Source organism: Lycorma delicatula, chromosome 11 (genome assembly GCF_047948215.1).
Source record: "Lycorma delicatula isolate Av1 chromosome 11, ASM4794821v1, whole genome shotgun sequence".
Taxonomy (NCBI): Eukaryota; Metazoa; Arthropoda; class Insecta; order Hemiptera; family Fulgoridae; genus Lycorma; species Lycorma delicatula.
The window spans coordinates 4,892,997-4,911,223 of NC_134465.1; the positions used below are offsets into that span (position 1 = coordinate 4,892,997).

An 18,227-nucleotide genomic window follows, 5' to 3' on the forward strand; every position below is an offset into this window, starting at 1 on the left:
TATTTTTAACACATAAAACAAACTTTGCTTAACCAGTTCGTTTAGACTGTTCAATAATTTTATTTCCTCGATTATTTTATTGGTCGATTAACGTAAAACTTATAACCAGGATAACGAAAAATTTATAAGTCATTTCATTTCTGTTGGTTTATTTTTGGGGTATTATTTTGCCGGTATTAGAATTAGAAAACAATGTTAGAAATGTTTGGCTATACGAATTAGTTAATTTATTTTGTAAAAATAAGAGTGCAAATTGTATTATAAAATGTATTACGTGATAAGTATGGGTACAATAGGTAAACTATAGTTACAAAAATAATGATACTTATTTTATGCTATATTAAAATAATATAAAATTAGTTACCGCAGTCAATGAACTGTGTAATCAACCCGTGATGGCCGCTGGATTCCATACTGCACATATGTAATATCTTTGTCGCTCCCCACCACTGCAATTTCCGTCGCTCAACAACTAATTTCTCAACTGCCACAGCTAAATAATTATGAAAGTACCCACACTATCTAAAATGTCCTACACTGTAGTTTCATTTCTCATAATAACGATCGACCGACCGACACAGACAGTTTAATATTAAACTTTGTTATTGAAAGTAAACACATTCACATAAGAAATTTTACTATGTTGCATTCTTTTTTCAAAAATGTTACCTCGCAGCTTACGGGAACGCATCGATTAACAAAAAAAATTTAACGTTACGTATTGGTGAAATAAAACAAAAATACTAAATGACAATCGGAATTGCCTGAATCTCCATTCATATTTAAAAAAGGAAATATTAAATATTTTAATTACATTTAACACGACCTGCTTCCAGAACCGTGTAATATAACAAATGTCGAGACTTACACAACTTCATTTATCTTCAATAAAAGTCTGAAATACTCCTTACTTGCGCATGCGCATGCGTTCCCCCGCTCTGTATGAGGTAAAAGAAAAAATATTATTATTTTTCACTTAAGATGCAGTATAGTACAGTTAGTTACCGTACCTAACTTCGCACGGGCTCTGCTCAATGTTCATTTATGCCTAATCATTTCTCGGACAAATATAACAATAAAAAATATACAATTTATTATTTTTTAATTTCTGAAATTAAAAAAAATTATAAAAGACAATTTTATAAGACGCGTGATAGTTACAAACTTGCTTAAATCTGAGTCTTGGTTCAACAAGCGATTTTTTTCAGCATTTTAATAATTATTTTTCTCTCAGATTTGTCACCGCTTTTAAGTCACATAATGTTTGAAATATGGAGATCCGAATAATCGACAATTTAATAAACATTAATCTCAGATTATATTTAATTTGAATCTGAATTAATTCTGAATTTTGTTACAAGAAAATCTCTGGTAATTCGAGTACTTAAAACAAGTAATAATTTATACGTAAATTTTACGGATAAATGAAACATTAAGTCCGGTTAACTGGGAGAGCCGATGGATAAGATCAGTGATTATTTTACAAACTATATTATAAAACTTTAAAAATTAAAATAAACAAAAAAGTTATTTAAGATTTGTTAAAGTTCTCGTAGATTTGTCATCGCTTTTAAGTCGCAAAATATTTGAGATATGGAGGTCCGAATAATCGACGTTTTAATAAACAGTTATCTCAGATTATATTTAATTTAAATCATAATTAATCTCTGAATCATCTACAAAAAATTGATAAAATTCACTATTTTTTTTTTTTGTTTTTATAAACTTCCTTAAATTCTATTGTAGCTCCGCTTCTTCCCTACTGAAAAATTATAATTCTCCACAATTAAAAAAATATATATATTAATGAAAAATTATAATCCATAACGACGCCCGACGTTATGGATCGGGCGTCGTTATGGTCGTAAAAAAATTATAAATTTAAAAAATCGCATGAAAACCACCTTTCATTCATTTACATAAGGTGAACTGACATATGCGAATTTCACTCGCGCTAGTATGTCGAGAACGGTTGGACCTAGACACATGAAACTGCCGGCTATCGTTCCAGGAAGTTGGAAAACACACTTTCGAGTAAGCCTTTCAAAATTTCGTTAAAAATCGTCTGTGTGAATCATTTTTGAGATACGCCCTTTTTTTAGAAATCATTATTTAATATAAGATATACCCTTTCTTATGTATAATATATATAAGATAACGTCATTAGCTATCATAAAAAAAAATCAATTTACAACCTTTATCACCTATCATACCAATTTCGCTGAAAGTAATGATGCCCGATTTTTTTTTTCAAAACATCGTTATCAATTTAAAAGTGATCAGAACTTTTAACTGATGATTTTGAAGTTTAAACTCACATTATAGACATATATTACACTGTCGTTGAAAGTAATGATGACCAAACTTCATAATAAATTTTACACTGTAAAACAGTGGTTTTACAATTTTAATGAGTCTGATTAGGATTCGAATATGATATCCTAGGATTAATAACCCAAGCTCTGTCACTACATACAAGAAAAAAATTTATCTGGACAAAAAATATTTTAAAAAAAAATTCGAAACCTCAGTCACATCGTATTCAATCACTTTTAATACACGAGATTCAATTTATTAAAAGTAAAAATAACCTAACAATATAAAAAAAGATGGCTTCTGAACAATAGAAGGGAGGAAAAATATTAGTACTGCGGCTACTTTGTACGTATGGTGACTGCGAGAGGAGGGAGGGAGCAGAGAGGGGGGAGAGTTCTCTCCTTGGTTCGCTTCGAAATTCATCAAAACAACTACGTAGATCAAAATGTGTGTTACGTTGATGAAAAATTATAATTGATTATAATATTATTAGCTGTTTCCATTATATTCAGCGATGTAAAAAAATAAAAAAATCTTACATAATAATATTATCTAACATTTTCTTTCTGATATTAATCTATTAAAAGTGATTAATATATTAAAAGTGTTATTAAAGATTAACGTTGTGGATACAGTAAATAACTTTCTTCACGATTCGTAGTTGTGTTTTTAAAACCGTTATCAAATTTTGTTTATTTGATTATTTGTATTTAGAGAATTCAGTATATTTAAATATATTTTACGTGAATCTGACAACCGTATAGAAAATAATTCTACGTGTAAATGAGGTAAGTTCTTTCAAATTATAATATTTTGTAATAAGAAATTAGTACACAATTAAATAATGTGATTATATTGGTTAACATATTGGAGGAATTTGGGAGTTTAATGAACTAGACATTTTATTTTGGCAAAAATGATTATTTTTAGGTTAGCCAAATATATTTTTATTCTTGTTATTTTAATTAAAATTAAGTACAGATTACTTTATAAAAATATGTAACTAATATAATTTGCTTTCAAGTAAGTACCGATACACTATAAGAGGGGTTTTGCTGAATCTTTTGTAGACTAAACGTTTTATTTACGTAATATTTCAATTTAAATGTGCACTACTTATTAATTATTTCGGGTTTCAATATTCTATTGAAGTTCTGTTTTTTGTTTTAAAAATTTAGATTTCTGTTTAACAACAAAACCGTTTGCCTGTGTCTGCATTTGGTAATTATAAAATTAGCTATCTATTTTAGAAAGATAAATTGCCTTTGTTATTCATATGAAATACTTTACAAATATTTTCTCACTTTTCTTGAAATTTACATTGATATGTTCTGTAGATCAAAACGGTCGGTTTTTATGTTACATGGTCAGATTTATTATTAATTTTTTTTCGACAAAAATTTAGCCAAAATGTTTGTTCTAATTTCTTTATCATTTTTTTTTACTTTTTTTATTAAAAAAAGACTAGACTAATGAATAAATGAAAGCAATTTTTTAAATTCACTTGTATCTGTTAGCTAAAGAACATGGCTAACGGTACATAAACGAGTAATGATGAGGAGGCTGTCAATTATTTAATTTTACCTAATATTCAATTAATTATAACCACGCACGTAAACGTGATTATTGCACATATATATAAAAGTACATTCGCGTGCGTGCTTTTATAATTTTTCTTTTTTACTAAACATTTATTTTAATTTAAAGCAGAAATTTAGAAAATCGAATATTATAATTAACAATAAAAATGTAATGTCGCCGCGACCGTGTCACAGAAAGCGTACTTCCTTGCTACATAATATACCAAAGGTATTGGGTTGGATTCCAGATTAGTATGTGAAGAATTTTCCACAATTAGATTGTAACTTCTTCAATAACTAATTATTTTAAAGAAAAACAGCTGAACTACAAATTATTATAGATTATAGAAAAGATTAACGAGTGGTACATAAGGATGTAATGATATGATTTCATTATTTCTAAATTTATCTATCGTAGCCGATTACTACTTTACGCGCGCGAGCGCGCACACACACACACACACACAAAGAGAGATTTATTTTTTATTAATCTAACAAAAAGTAATGTTTGAAATTTAATCTATGTTTGTTCAGATTTTGTCTTACTTCGTTCTTATATAGTAATTAGCTGTTAACATTGAACAAAATATTTAACTGTGTCTCATTTTCATTTTGATAATATACTGTTATCGTAACACAGTTAGTAGAGATAGTACAGCAAATGACTAATGTACTGAAGGTCTCTGGATCGATTTTTAACTTGGACACCCCCAGATCACAAGGTATTCTTTTATTTTTTATATTTGTTAATATTTTATATTTTTTTGTTTAAAATTTTCAATTTGTTTTAATTCTTACTTTTTACTTTTTGCAGGGGTTTTATAATGTCTCCTATTTTTTATTAATGTTAATATAAATATTAGTTAAGTTTTTTTTTAAATAATTTTTTATATGTAATCAAATATATTTTGATTACAATTCGAATCTTGGACCTCCAGATGAAATGCCGAGAGGCTACCACTCCGCTACGGTGATCAGAAGAGTGGTATGCTTAATTTATATCAGTATATTTTCTAAAACCTGGGTTCGATTTCTAAATGGTTTTTTTAATTTAATTTTTGATATTAATCTATTTTTTTTTGTTTTTAATAAACCTTTATTTAGCTATTTAACTGTTATTAATAAATAAAAATATTTACGCATAAAATGAATTTTAAATTATGTTTAACAATTTATTGTAAGATTTATTTTAATCATTTATTTTGTTTTAAATAGATCTCGAGTGTATATGTGAGGGTGCGCGCACGTGTGTTACGTAATTCATATAAACTTTACCACAAGAACAGTAACATTAATCTATATTGTTCAAGTTAAGACGTGTATAACCGAAGATCACCGATTGTACGCGGAGATGAACGAACATACAGTATACAGTCCAGTCGAGGTTTAAATTTACGTATCATCAATGTGTGTGTCTTTGGGTAGAGAAAATTAACTCTTTATTTTAACATCTTGGTATGTATTTTTTTTTACATATTTTATTTGTTCTATCTAATACATAATTATTAAAACATAAGGATTTTAATTAAAATACGTATATATTTAATTTTTAAGTGGTCACATATGTTTCGTTTTTTAATTATATAGTTAATATAGAATGTAAAGTATTACGTTTTTGTATTATATTTTAAAAAGTAGTATTGAATAATTTGTTTAAAACCCCTCTCTCGCTCGGTCACTCTCTCTTTTTCATTCTTTCTTTCTTTCTTTCTTTCTCTCTCTCTGTGTGTGTCCTAATCCTTTATAAACATCAAATTATTGTTGATTTTTGTTTGATTGTTTGTATTTTTGTGTGAGTTTGCGTGCGCCCGTGCATGTTTGTGTATGTATATGTATTTTATTCTTCTGATAGTTAGTACAGTCAATTTGTATTTTTATTTGAAAATCCTTACCTACCGATTGATGTTTTTTCCATATGTTAGGGGTGATGAGGATTAACTCCAGATTTTAATGTTATTTTTTAATCGTTAACAAATGTGCCTAAATAAAATATGACCCTAATTAGGCGAATCTAATTAATTAGTTAGTGAATAATGTTTGTCATTGGATGTAATTCTGAAGGTAAAACGTAATAAAAAAGTTACTACGGGGGAATTTTAACTCGTTTTATTTCTATCGCGATTTTTCCGTTTTTCAAAATTTCATTGCTCATAATTAAAAGGCGAGAGCGTTGATCGACAAATGGTTTTCGCCATTGTTTTTCCCGTAATACATTACATTACAATCACGTATCGTTTCCTGTTTAAAATATATATATATATATATATATATATATATATATTCAATATGGCGGATTCAAGATGGCTGACAAAAGATTTCAAACGTTTCATAAAGTAGAAAATTTTTAACTACGTAGATCCATATTTATTTCTACTTCCTAGTATTCCACGGGGTACTTACGTATTAACGCCACCGCAGCTACAGCTTTATTTAAAAACAAAGTAGTCAATCGGATTTCGGTGGAAAATGAATAGTCTCTTTATTAATTTTAATAAATGGTTATTTATTTTATAATTATATTTTAACCAAACTTAACCTACGCTCGCTAACCTTGATTAATTAACACCGTATTTATTTAATAAATTCAGTAATTATTGCAATTATTTATTATTTAAATAATCAAAACACTCCTGTAAATTAATCAAGGTTAGCGAGCGAAGCGAGCGTAGGTTAAATTATATTTATAAAATAAATAAATATAAATAACCATTTATTAAAATTAATAAAGAGACTGTTTTGAATCTATGTTAAACTCTTTATCGGCCCATTTTACACCGGATTTCGGTGAAAAATTTAAAAACAATACTTTGTTTTTAAATAAAGCTGTAGCTGCTGTGGCGTTAATACGTAAGTACCATCTACGGTTTCAACCCGTTTCCAAACTTTAATTTACTCCGTACGGTAATATGATCAGCCGAAGGAAAATGAACACCGTTGAAGATAGAAAAGGAAAGTAAACGAAACACTATAAATGCTTGCGAAACGTATTTTAGAATTTTTTTTCATTAATGCTGGTTAAAATAATAATTTTCTACATTTCACTTTGTGTAATACTAAACTTATTTTAATGTATTAAGATAATTATCATAGATCTGTATTCTCGTTTCACAGAATAGCCTTTAAATAACGGGATTATTTTCATATCTGTTTAGAATTGCATGATAATACAGTTGTTATGGAATGGCATCTGATTTTTATAAAATTTGAAATATATTGTTACCGTATTTAAGACGTAAGTAATGACTTATAAACCAAATGTTTGTCGTAAATCCCTTTCTTTTTTTTTGTCTTCAGTCATTTGACTGGTTTAATGCAGCTCTTCAAGATTCCCTATCTAGTGCTAGTCGTTTCATTTCAGCATACCCTCTACATCCTACATCCCTAACAATTTGTTTTACATATTCCAAACGTTGCCTGCCTACACAATTTTTTCCTTCTACCTGTCCTTCCAATATTAAAGCGACTATTCCAGGATGCCTTAGTATGTGGCCTATAAGTCTGTCTCTTCTTTTAACTATATTTTTCCAAACGCTTCTTTCTTCATCTATTTGCCGCAATACCTCTTCATTTGTCACTTTATCCACCCGTCTGATTTTTAACAATCTCCTATAGCACCGCATTTCAAAAGCTTCTAATCTTTTCTTCTCAGATACTCCGATCGTCCAAGTTTCACTTCCATATAAAGCGACACTCCAAACATACACTTTCAAAAATCTTTTCCTGACATTTCAATTAATTTTTGATGTAAGCAAATTATATTTCTTACTGAAGGCTCGTTTAGCTTGTGCTATTCGGCATTTTATGTCGCTCTTGCTTCGTCCATCTTTAGTAATACTACTTCCCAAATAACAAAATTCTTCTACCTCCGTAATCTTTTCTCCTCCTATTTTCACATTCAGCGGTCCATCTTTGTTATTTCTACTACATTTCATTACTTTTGTTTTGTTCTTGTTTATTTTCATGCGATAGTTCTTGCGTAGGACTTCATCTATGCCGTTCATTGTTTCTTCTAAATCCTTTTTACTCTCTGCTAGAATTACTATATCGTCAGCAAATCGTAGCATCTTTATCTTTTCACCTTGTATTGTTACTCCGTTACTTACTTACTTGTACTGTTACTGTTAATTAAAAAAAAAAATTATTTAATTATTTTGTTAGATCTTCACTAAAAATCACATCCTATAGAAGTTTATACTTTTTATCTTCTATCTTTGTTCTTTTTATTACAATTCTTTTAACTTTATAAGTTAATGTAATTAATACTTCAGCACGTATCAACTAATCACCTCGCCAATCGCCGAGATAGAGTAGTAATATCTTCCCTTTCATCCGAAAGAATCCCGGTTTCGTATACCGGTCAGGCTTGAAATTTTAATTCACTTCAAAATGTCAATACCATACTTCCACACACAACCTCCAACCTAATATAATAAATATTGAATTAAAATAGTAAATTCATTTCTGCGAGTAAGCCAGGTTTTGTACTCGTCGAGTTGAAGTGTTATATATTTTTCAGTTATTATCGTTACACTTCTTAACCTTCCTCTGTTCAAAAAAGAATTTAGGAATTATTTTTAAAAAAGATTAAATTTTTTGTATTAATTTTATATTTAATCTTTAGGCTTCGGTTACAGCTTGGACAACACTCCATATGTGTAATATCTGTATGAGTTTTACGCATTAAAAAAATAACCATAAATTGAAGATTCTATTATAAATTGCACGCATAATCCTTATAAAAAAAAATAAGTACGTAAATTTAGACTCAATTTGATTCTCACAGAGTTCAATTTTTCTAATGTAGGTTTTGTCTATAACTAAGTTAATTAAAAAACCTAAAAAAGGAAAGAAAAAAGATTGGTGTAATTGGAAGTAAGTGGGTTCGATTCTTGGTTTTAAAAATACTTATTTTGATATTACCTATTAAAGAAAGACTTATTCTTTAATCACTTTAATCACTATTCTTTTTAATCACATTTCAAAACACAATCGCATTTTTAATATTTATAAAATACTTAGTTTAGAATCAATTTGGTCTCCATACATTTAAATTTATTTATAAAACCATTAAAAAAACAAAAAAAAACTTATATACTGGAGAGATGAGGTTTGATATTATCGGCTTCGATACCAATTTATGCTGCTTATACGTGTATTTAAAATAAAAATGATAAAAAAATAAAAAGTAGAATAAAAATCTCGGAGGGTGTGAAAAAGAAATAAACCGAATGGCTTTACTTTAGACAGTATTAAACATTTGTAAATTATTATTATTATTATTATTATTATTATTATTGTTAAACGTGCTTTATGCAGCCGCGCGTTCGAGACGGCAATTGTGTAGTTTAACCTTGAAACAGTTGTACGTCTCATAGCAACTGGAGTAGTAGACAGCGCGTCGGCGAGCAGTTTTGTCTACGATCGCGCAGTATAATTTGTAAAATTATCTCTCAATAAATAAAACGAATATTTATAACCATTTCTTTATTTTTTTTAAATTTATTTTAATCGTATTGACAACATACAAAGTATATATATATTTGTTCCTTTCCTCGGGCCATCCGTTATGTATTTGCTTCACAAGATGAGATGAAATGATAATTTTGTAGCGTGTAAAAATGCCATGCCTAACCGGGATTCGAACCCGGGACCTCCGGACAAAAGGCTAAGACACTATCACTCGCGCCACGGAGGCCGACAAACGTCAGTTACTATTCACCCAATTTTATTTAGGTTATGATTTTTAATTTTTCATGTTATGAATTTTGATAATAATGTAAGATAACTTAACCGGAAATCGAACCCAGAATTCTTTACTATACAAAAAGAACGTTAATTCAGATGCAACGTCACTCTGACTGGTTTAACAATACATACGAGTAAGTTAATAAAACATTGTGTGCGTGTGTGTGTGAGCGCGCGCGCCCTCCATTATTCTTTAATTACGCAACAGAGTTAAAACTTGAAATTTTTTGTACATCACGAATTCATTCTTTTGATTTCATTGATCCAAAAAATGTACGGGAAGAGTATTTTTTTACAAAAAATTTACTGCATTAGAAATTAAATCAATTGACACGCTTCACTAACTGTCAACACATAATACGTATTAAAATGGTAACAGGATACAATTTTCTTGTTTTTTTTTTGTTTTTTTTTATTACTACCGTTCTGGTTGACAAAACAATGTACACTTCATTTTACTTTATCAGATTAAATGTATCACAAAATTGATTTATATCCAAAAGGTTCTGGATCCGAATCCCGTTAATTTTTTACGTACGAAAATATTTATCTACCTCACTGTCATAATTAAAAAAAAAAAATTGATGTGGGACACCACATGACTTCCTTGTATGCCTATTAAATTACATATACACATTTTTTGCTTCATTTGGTATAAACTTATTTCACTTGAAAGTGAAATACGATCCTCTAATTCTTTAATAAAGAATTTTTTGATTTTTTTTCTTCATATTATTGAATTATTATTTATTGTAATTTTTTTACAATCACAGGTTAATAAATTAAATTATATTTACACGTTTTTTTTTTAAATGAAAAAGTATGTAATTTTATTTCATAAAAATTAATGATATTTTTTTCTTTTTGGTTATTACTGAATTATTATTCATAGTAAAAGTTTTTTTTACAATGAGAGTTTAATAAATTAATAAATCAACATATTTAAATAAAAGAAGTTAAAAAAAGGAGATGAAGTCTGATTCAAACCGATGTGCCTTCTCCTTGTAAAATCCAAATATTTCATTAAACTTTTACTTGGCTATAACTCAGGAACCAATGAAAATAAGTATGATATATCGTTGAAAAGCTCTCAATCAGGGCTTATTACTGCAGTTAAGAAATAGTGGGCTTTTTTTGGACACTTTTGGTTCAGTCGATTGCAATAAAAAGGAGGAGTGCACAACTAGATGTTACAACAGTCCTAAATCCAAAATTTCAACATACTACGGTTAATAGTTTTTAAGTAATGCGAGATACATACATAAGTACAGAGGTCACGCCGAAACTGTCAAATGGATTCAGGGATGGTCAAAATGAATATTTTGGTTGAAATCTGAAAAGCGAAATTTTTCGCGATCACAATACTTCCTTTACTTCGTACAAGGAAGTAAAAAAGGTCTGAAATACTCCTTACCTGTGCATGTGTTCCCACGCCCGGTATGAGGTAAAAAGACAGTAATATTATTTTTCGCTTAAGATGCAGTCTAGTACTACAATTAGTTACCCAACGTAACTTCGCACGGGCGTTGCTCTATGTTCAACCCTGCGGCACATTTATGCATAATCATATCTCGGATAATTATAACAATAAAAAAATATTACAATTTAAGTACAGTTTATTATTTTTTAATTTTAATGAAATGAAAATAATAAATAATAATTTTTTAAGACGCTAAAAAATTATATGCACCAGTCCCCATAAAATACTATTGGTGGAGAAGATCATTAATTTTGTAAGTTTAATTAATTTTTAGTAAAATGACTATAAAACTTTTACGATTTCCAAATTACTTTCATATAATCTTTATTTTTATGAAGGAACAGTTTGAGAGTGTAATTGCAGAAAAACGTTTTTGTGAACAAAACAGTCGAAGAATCGATAACTATTTAAATTAACGGGTTGGCTAATTAGCTTTATTTTTTGTTACGAGTTAATAATTAGTAAATGAATAAAATATAATGAAAAAATGTCGGCCTATATCTAGCGCAAATATAAAACAGAATAACATTTCCTGAATGAACTGAGGAAACACACACGACGGAAAGAGCGGTAGAATCAGTGGAGAGTTCTGGGTTTAATCCCGGCAAGATTTGGTATTTTTCATACGCTTTAAATCTATGAATTGAGAAGGTAAAATTGATTAAGTGAAATGCTAGCGCATTACGTCATTATTTACCATCGGCTGTGAAATTACGTAACTAATAACTTCGTTACAAATACACTCTTGCTTAAATCCGAGTCTTGGTTCAACAAACAATATTTTAATATTTATTTTTATTTATCTCTTAGATTTGTCACCGCTTTTAAGTCGAAAAATGTTTTAGATATGGAGGTCCGAATAATCGACGTTTTAATGAACATTAATCTCAGATTATATTTTTTAATTTGATTCAGAATTAATTTCTGTTTTTTGTTATAAGAAAATCTCTGGTAACTCGAGTACTTAAAACAAGCAATAATTTATACGTTATTTATTTTTTTTATATTTATTTTTTTATAAAAAATAGTAAAATGATAATATAATGATTCGTTATTAAATTAAGAAAAAAAATTATAAAAATTTTACCATAAGTAATAAAAAAATTGTTTTATTCATTTCCTTACTGGGTTAACTTGTTGGAAGATTTATTCTATGAAAATGAATTGAATAAGATATAAGACAAATGCAACGCAGCGATTTATCTGATACCCAACTGTGGCGAGTACACTGGCAAGGCGGGAAAAAAATCAGTTTAAATGGCAACATAGCGTCTGTCATAGCATCAGTAAATGTTAGAACTGTGTTTTATGAATACAACTCCCTATTAAGAATATTAATGTCTGTACGTTAACCGAAACGAACGGTTGTCTTACATAATTTTGAAGTAATTTTCAGTTTAAGTAAACCTTATTATCTCTTTATAAATAATATATTAATTAAATTTTTTATTTATTTGTATAATCACACACCCGCGCACAATGTTAATTATATATATTGAAATGTATTACTCTGTATAAATTTATTTTTTTCTCATTCAAATTTGTTATAGCAAAACCTTTGCAATTACAAAAATAAAAACTGATAGAATGTTCTAAATTTTTTTTGTATAAACTTCGTTAAAATTTTATTGGTAGCTCCGCTCCTTATATATATATATATATATATATATATATATATATATATATATATATATATATATATAATTTAAATAAAAACTACTACCAAACCCGATAAATTTGAAAAATATATTTATACAAATTTATTAAAATGTTATATCTTGCTTCCTTTCCAAGCAAAAATTAGTTGCTTTTTTGTGTTATTCCTAAGTCTATATTGATTTATAAATAATTAACGACACGAACTGATATCGGTGAACAAATGGTAAATTATTTGGGAGTTGAACCCAGGAGCCTCAGAATCAGTATATTTTTAATAACGATACAGATACGAATTTTTTTCTTGCTAGTATGCTTCACTCTCGTTACCAGACTTAAAACATGTAAAATTACATGTTTAAAAACTTTCTCTTTACACAGAAATCCACTTTGCTTATATCACGTACTGTTAAATTTGATATACGATGGACGTATTTTACTTCTCTGGTTAATTAATGGTCAAATAACCCAAAGTATAACCAAATATTTAACTTGTTTCGTTTTATTTGCTTTTTTTTATATTGTTTTGCTACTATTTAGAACTATTTTGATACATTATTAAGAGATAAATACTGTAAATTAATTAATTTATTATTATTAAATTTATTAATTTATTTTGTAAAAATAAATGAATTTAATTTCGAGTCTAACATTTTTAACCTGATAAATAATTTGAATAGTACAAACAAAGAATAAAGCAATTACAAATTTTTATTTCAGAAATTGTAATAATATTAACGAAAAAATAAAACTTTCTTTAATCATAATATCTCATTAAAAAGTAAACTGGATACATTAACAAGTGGAGGCACTGTAGTATTGAGTAATACTCTACGACAATTCCCCGCCAATAAGTGCAAGACTGGTTAGATTTCCTAACGTTTTTTTATACAGTCATCATGTTTTTCTGACGTCATCGACATACATCATCAACAACCTCTACTTATAAACAACAAAGCGTCATCAAAAATTACTCCATGTAAAATTTGGTCCGCAAACTGTTTCTTTCACGATCAGTTTTTTTTTTTTTTTTTTTTTTTTAACAACAGACCATCCGTTATATGTTGTCTAATATTAAACTATTTTATTTTTTTTATTATTATAATTTATTATCAGTTTTGACAAACTTATAATTACATAAAATATAAAAGAGAATAACTTTTCACTTAAACTATGAATGTACGTATTACTATAACAGCCAACCATACACAAAGGAGCTTATAACGAGATTGTCACTTATTTATTTATATCATCTAATAATCAGTTTATATTCGTAATCAAACTCAATATACAGAGTGATTCAGGAGGATAGGGCAATACTATGACAACTCATTCTAGAGGCTAAAAATAAAAGTTCATATAAACAAACATAGGTCCAAAAACGTTTCGTTAGCAAGTTACCAGGCGCCGGCCAGACAGCGCGGCAAGGAACTTTTATCATCACGCATTACTAAAACAAATATTCATATCTACTTATCTTAAATAATGTATTAATTTGAATTGAACATATTAATATCTAGTTATTTTTTCTCTAATTATGAAATTAATTTTTAGGGTGTAAAAATATTGACCCTGACTGGGACCCAAAGCCAGACAGCGCGGCAAGGAAGTATGCTGCTTGTAGGTCAGGATTTTGTCATGCATCATGCTGAGGTACTTTCGGTTTGTTTTGTGTCGCAGTTCTTTCTCCACAAATAAGACCTTTAGCAACTCTGGCATTTTTGTAACTTAAATGGAAGCAGCTTTTCTCTGTTGTGTTAGGTTTCAGACACTAATTATCAAAGTACATAGCAAGCAATCTCAGTTCCTCCTTAATCATTATCTCACACAATTCCTGAATATTTTTACACAGAGTTTATTTAAATAATACTAATTGAAAAAAAAGAAAAAAAAAAGATTTATTTGTAGCTCGTCCAACATGTACATATGTAATTAATATATGATCAAAATAATTTTCAATAGCGGCTTCTGAATGATTTTGTAGTAATGTTTTTTAATACTTAATATATTTATCTTAACATTATTTTATGTAATTATATTTAAATAATTAAAATGAACTTAATATATATCTATTTTTTATTTCATAATTTGTTTATATTTATAATTTATCTTATAGTGACATGATCTATAGTGTTTTTTTATACTCTAATTGTAATAAAGACTTATTAATCTTTTATTTGCTTATTTTACCAAATATACTACTTATAACATTTTATTTTACTTTGTAGAAGAGATTCTTCTGATAGCTCATTTGCATGTTTTTTTATGAATTAACTTGAATTTTTTTGAATAAGTGAAATTTACTAAAATGAAAGATTTGAATAATTTTTCATTTCAATATTGCCAACATTGACTACATAATACTGTTATTACCATATTTGACAGGCAATCATTTCCAACTTTTCAAAAAAAAGTAGACTAAGGTGTGGTGTGAAAAAAGAAATAATTTTTTCTGTATTTATCAGATTTTTTAATATTGGGTTAACCTGAACACACATTTCATAAGCAGTACGAAGGAGATAATCAATTAGTAACTTTTCTAACAAAAGCTTATGTTTTCTAAAACGTGAAACGATCCAAATGTTTTATGATAAAAGCCAACTGCATTTTAACTTAATTACAAAAACAAAACTGAAATTAATTTACTAAATTATGCCTATTATATTTGTTTCATCTTCATGATGCTGTATATATATATATATATATATATATATATATATATATATATTCTAGTTCTATGGTGCAATTAAAGAAAAGTGTTCATAGGATGTCAACTGGTCATTTTAATACTAGGGTCAATTTCCCATCTAATTATGCCATCAATATAAATAAATATTAAATAGAGTCTCGGAGGTTCAAATGTGATAATTTCATCATTTGACTCTCCTGCAATGTTGATGGCAGTTTTAGGAGATAATTACTTGTAAGCCTTGCCAAAAAACTGTAATTGTTTTTCAATTAAATAATTTTATATATATATATATATATATATACTCATAATTTTTTGAAAGTTCAAATAATTCATTAACATACTGACTAACTGTGCTAATTAAATTTAATATGAAAAAATTTAAACCAACAAAACACAGTAAATAGATAAGTTAATATGGTAAGTTTAACTTATCTATCAGTAAATATATATACAACTGTATAATATAACTATATACCTAAAATAAATAATTATATATATATATATATATATATATATGTACTTATTTACAGGATGTAGTTATACTGTACAGCTACACAATATATATTAAAAAAACTATGTTAAGCAGGTCTAATTTTGCATGTCAGGGTTTTTACAGCTACAAAGATTTCATGGACCTTCTCTAACTTAAATATACAGTTTTAGTACTAAAGCATTCCAAAATCATTAAGGTACTTGTGTACATAATCTGTTTTTTCCTTATCTCCAGACTGGATTAACTGATTTAGATAAAAATTTAAATTATTTTTTCTTTATATGAGACACTGATACCAATTTATTTTGGACGCAATTGTTTAAACAGGGAGATATGGACCTTATGAATCGTGTATCTCAAAATTTTACTCAGAATAGATAAACGCTTTCATGTCTCTTTACAATATTTTCTGATAATAATTCAAACCCCTCCATAAATAGGAGGCATAAAAAATCTTTTTCTTTTTTGTTTTTTCTGGTCACAGTCACATTTTTATACTAATTAGATGGTTCCATTACATTAGCAATTCACTTTGACTATGTGTTTGAGTAATTTCATTCAGGAGTTCCTCATTTTCGTTTGTTAGAAATGATCAAGGGTGTGTGACAATATTATCAACATGGGTTTAGTATCTTCAAATTTTACTCTGAGTAAAATAATATTTTACATAATTCTTTACTTGCAGACTAGTGTTGCACTTCTTTTTTTTTCTTAATGGTAGTAGGTAAAGCTCTCGATAATGAGAGTTGTAACTCTTTTCTGAATCACAAAATAATAAAATACCTTTGACTCCTTTCTAATCAGAATAAATCAAGTTTACACAGCCATTTTCACAATATGTATAACTAACAAATTTGTTTAAAAACTTACTCAATAAATTAACATCAAATATGCAATATCCATCCCCTGATCCTTTAGAACTTCTGTAACAATCTAAATTCAGTTTCTTTTTCGAAGACCTACTGGGCCTATTTACATCTATCTGGTGGCAGCTGATTTGTTGTAATTGATAGATCTTTTACAAAATTAAATTTGAGAGAAATTAAAGAATTTCTTGCTGTTGTAACAAATAGCTTCCATCTGTCTTTAATTTCTTTAATACGACTAGATTGTCACATCCTGTTATAAGATCAACATAAAAGTTGTTCTTTAATATTCTTTCTTTGAAAGAATATTAAAATTGGTTTATTAGATTGATTATGTATACACAGAAATCCAGCAAGAATATAGCCTAGTCTTGATTCTTCAATGATTAGATATTGAGAACTTTGAGAAGACTTCTAGGCGCGGGTAAGCAGCAATGTCCCTAGCAAGTATACTGTGTGTTTCTTCTACTACATATATATTATTTTTGTGTTGTATTGTATTGTGAATTCATTGTCTCCATTGTCACTGTGGTTGGTACTCTACGGCCGGCTCGAGATGACAAGCACGATCGCTTCGACCGTGTGCAGGAGGGCCACGGCTAGAGGTGACATCGCCGAAGAGACAACATGAAGTGGTTTTCATTTATTATGTATTTTCCTTGTATTGTATGATTGTGGTATTATTTTATTTTATTGATTGTGTTCCTTCTAACGGTTACGAGGGCACTCACAGCGAACGTGCCCGCGGATTGCGGAAGGAGGAATAAGTTCAGACGCCAACGTGATGGGCTGCAACTGAAGGGAGGAAAAATAAATAAATAAATAAAATACAGGGGGCGAATCGTGGTCGCCGTGCAGGGCCAGGGAGGCAGCCTGGATGCAGAGGATGCTTTGGCTCCTTCATATGCAAGAATGAAGGTCAGTTGGGGTGCTCTGATGATGCATTTGGGACCCTCAGGTCCCAAAGCGGACCTGAGAGGGGGACGCGGCGGTTTGCCGGCTTCGCGCAATGCGTAGCCGGCAACCTAGTGTAGGGACGGGAAGGGTAGCCTCTAAGTGGAGGGATGTAGTGGTCGTCCAGAAGGGATGGCTGCTGCATCTTGATGAAACTGAGAGGACCCCGATGGGACGCCAAAGAAAAGGCAAGACAGGGGGGCAGTCGACTGCCACGACACTCCAACATTCCTGCGCATAGCCTAACGGCGGAGGCCGGGGATGTTGGGGGTGTTTAAGAAAAAAAAAAAAAAAAAAAAAATTACTAAGATGAAAAAAGATGGAAAATTCAAATTATATGTAAATCATCTGCAGGTAGTGAATGATGAATGAAAATAGAAAGGCAATATCAAGATAAATATGAAGATCATATTGAAAAATTGAATAATCCAAAAATAAAAATAGT

General features: G+C 28.8%; 1 long non-coding RNA gene across 1 annotated transcript; it reads left to right on the forward strand.

Moving 5' to 3' along the window:
• The first annotated feature begins 2,964 nt into the window (after nucleotides 1-2,964).
• LOC142332525 (uncharacterized) lies at nucleotides 2,965-14,745 on the forward strand. Its single transcript, XR_012758315.1, has 3 exons — nucleotides 2,965-3,104; nucleotides 5,112-5,351; nucleotides 14,332-14,745. It is a non-coding gene; the product is annotated as an uncharacterized LOC142332525 (long non-coding RNA).
• Nucleotides 14,746-18,227: the final 3,482 nt, after the last annotated feature.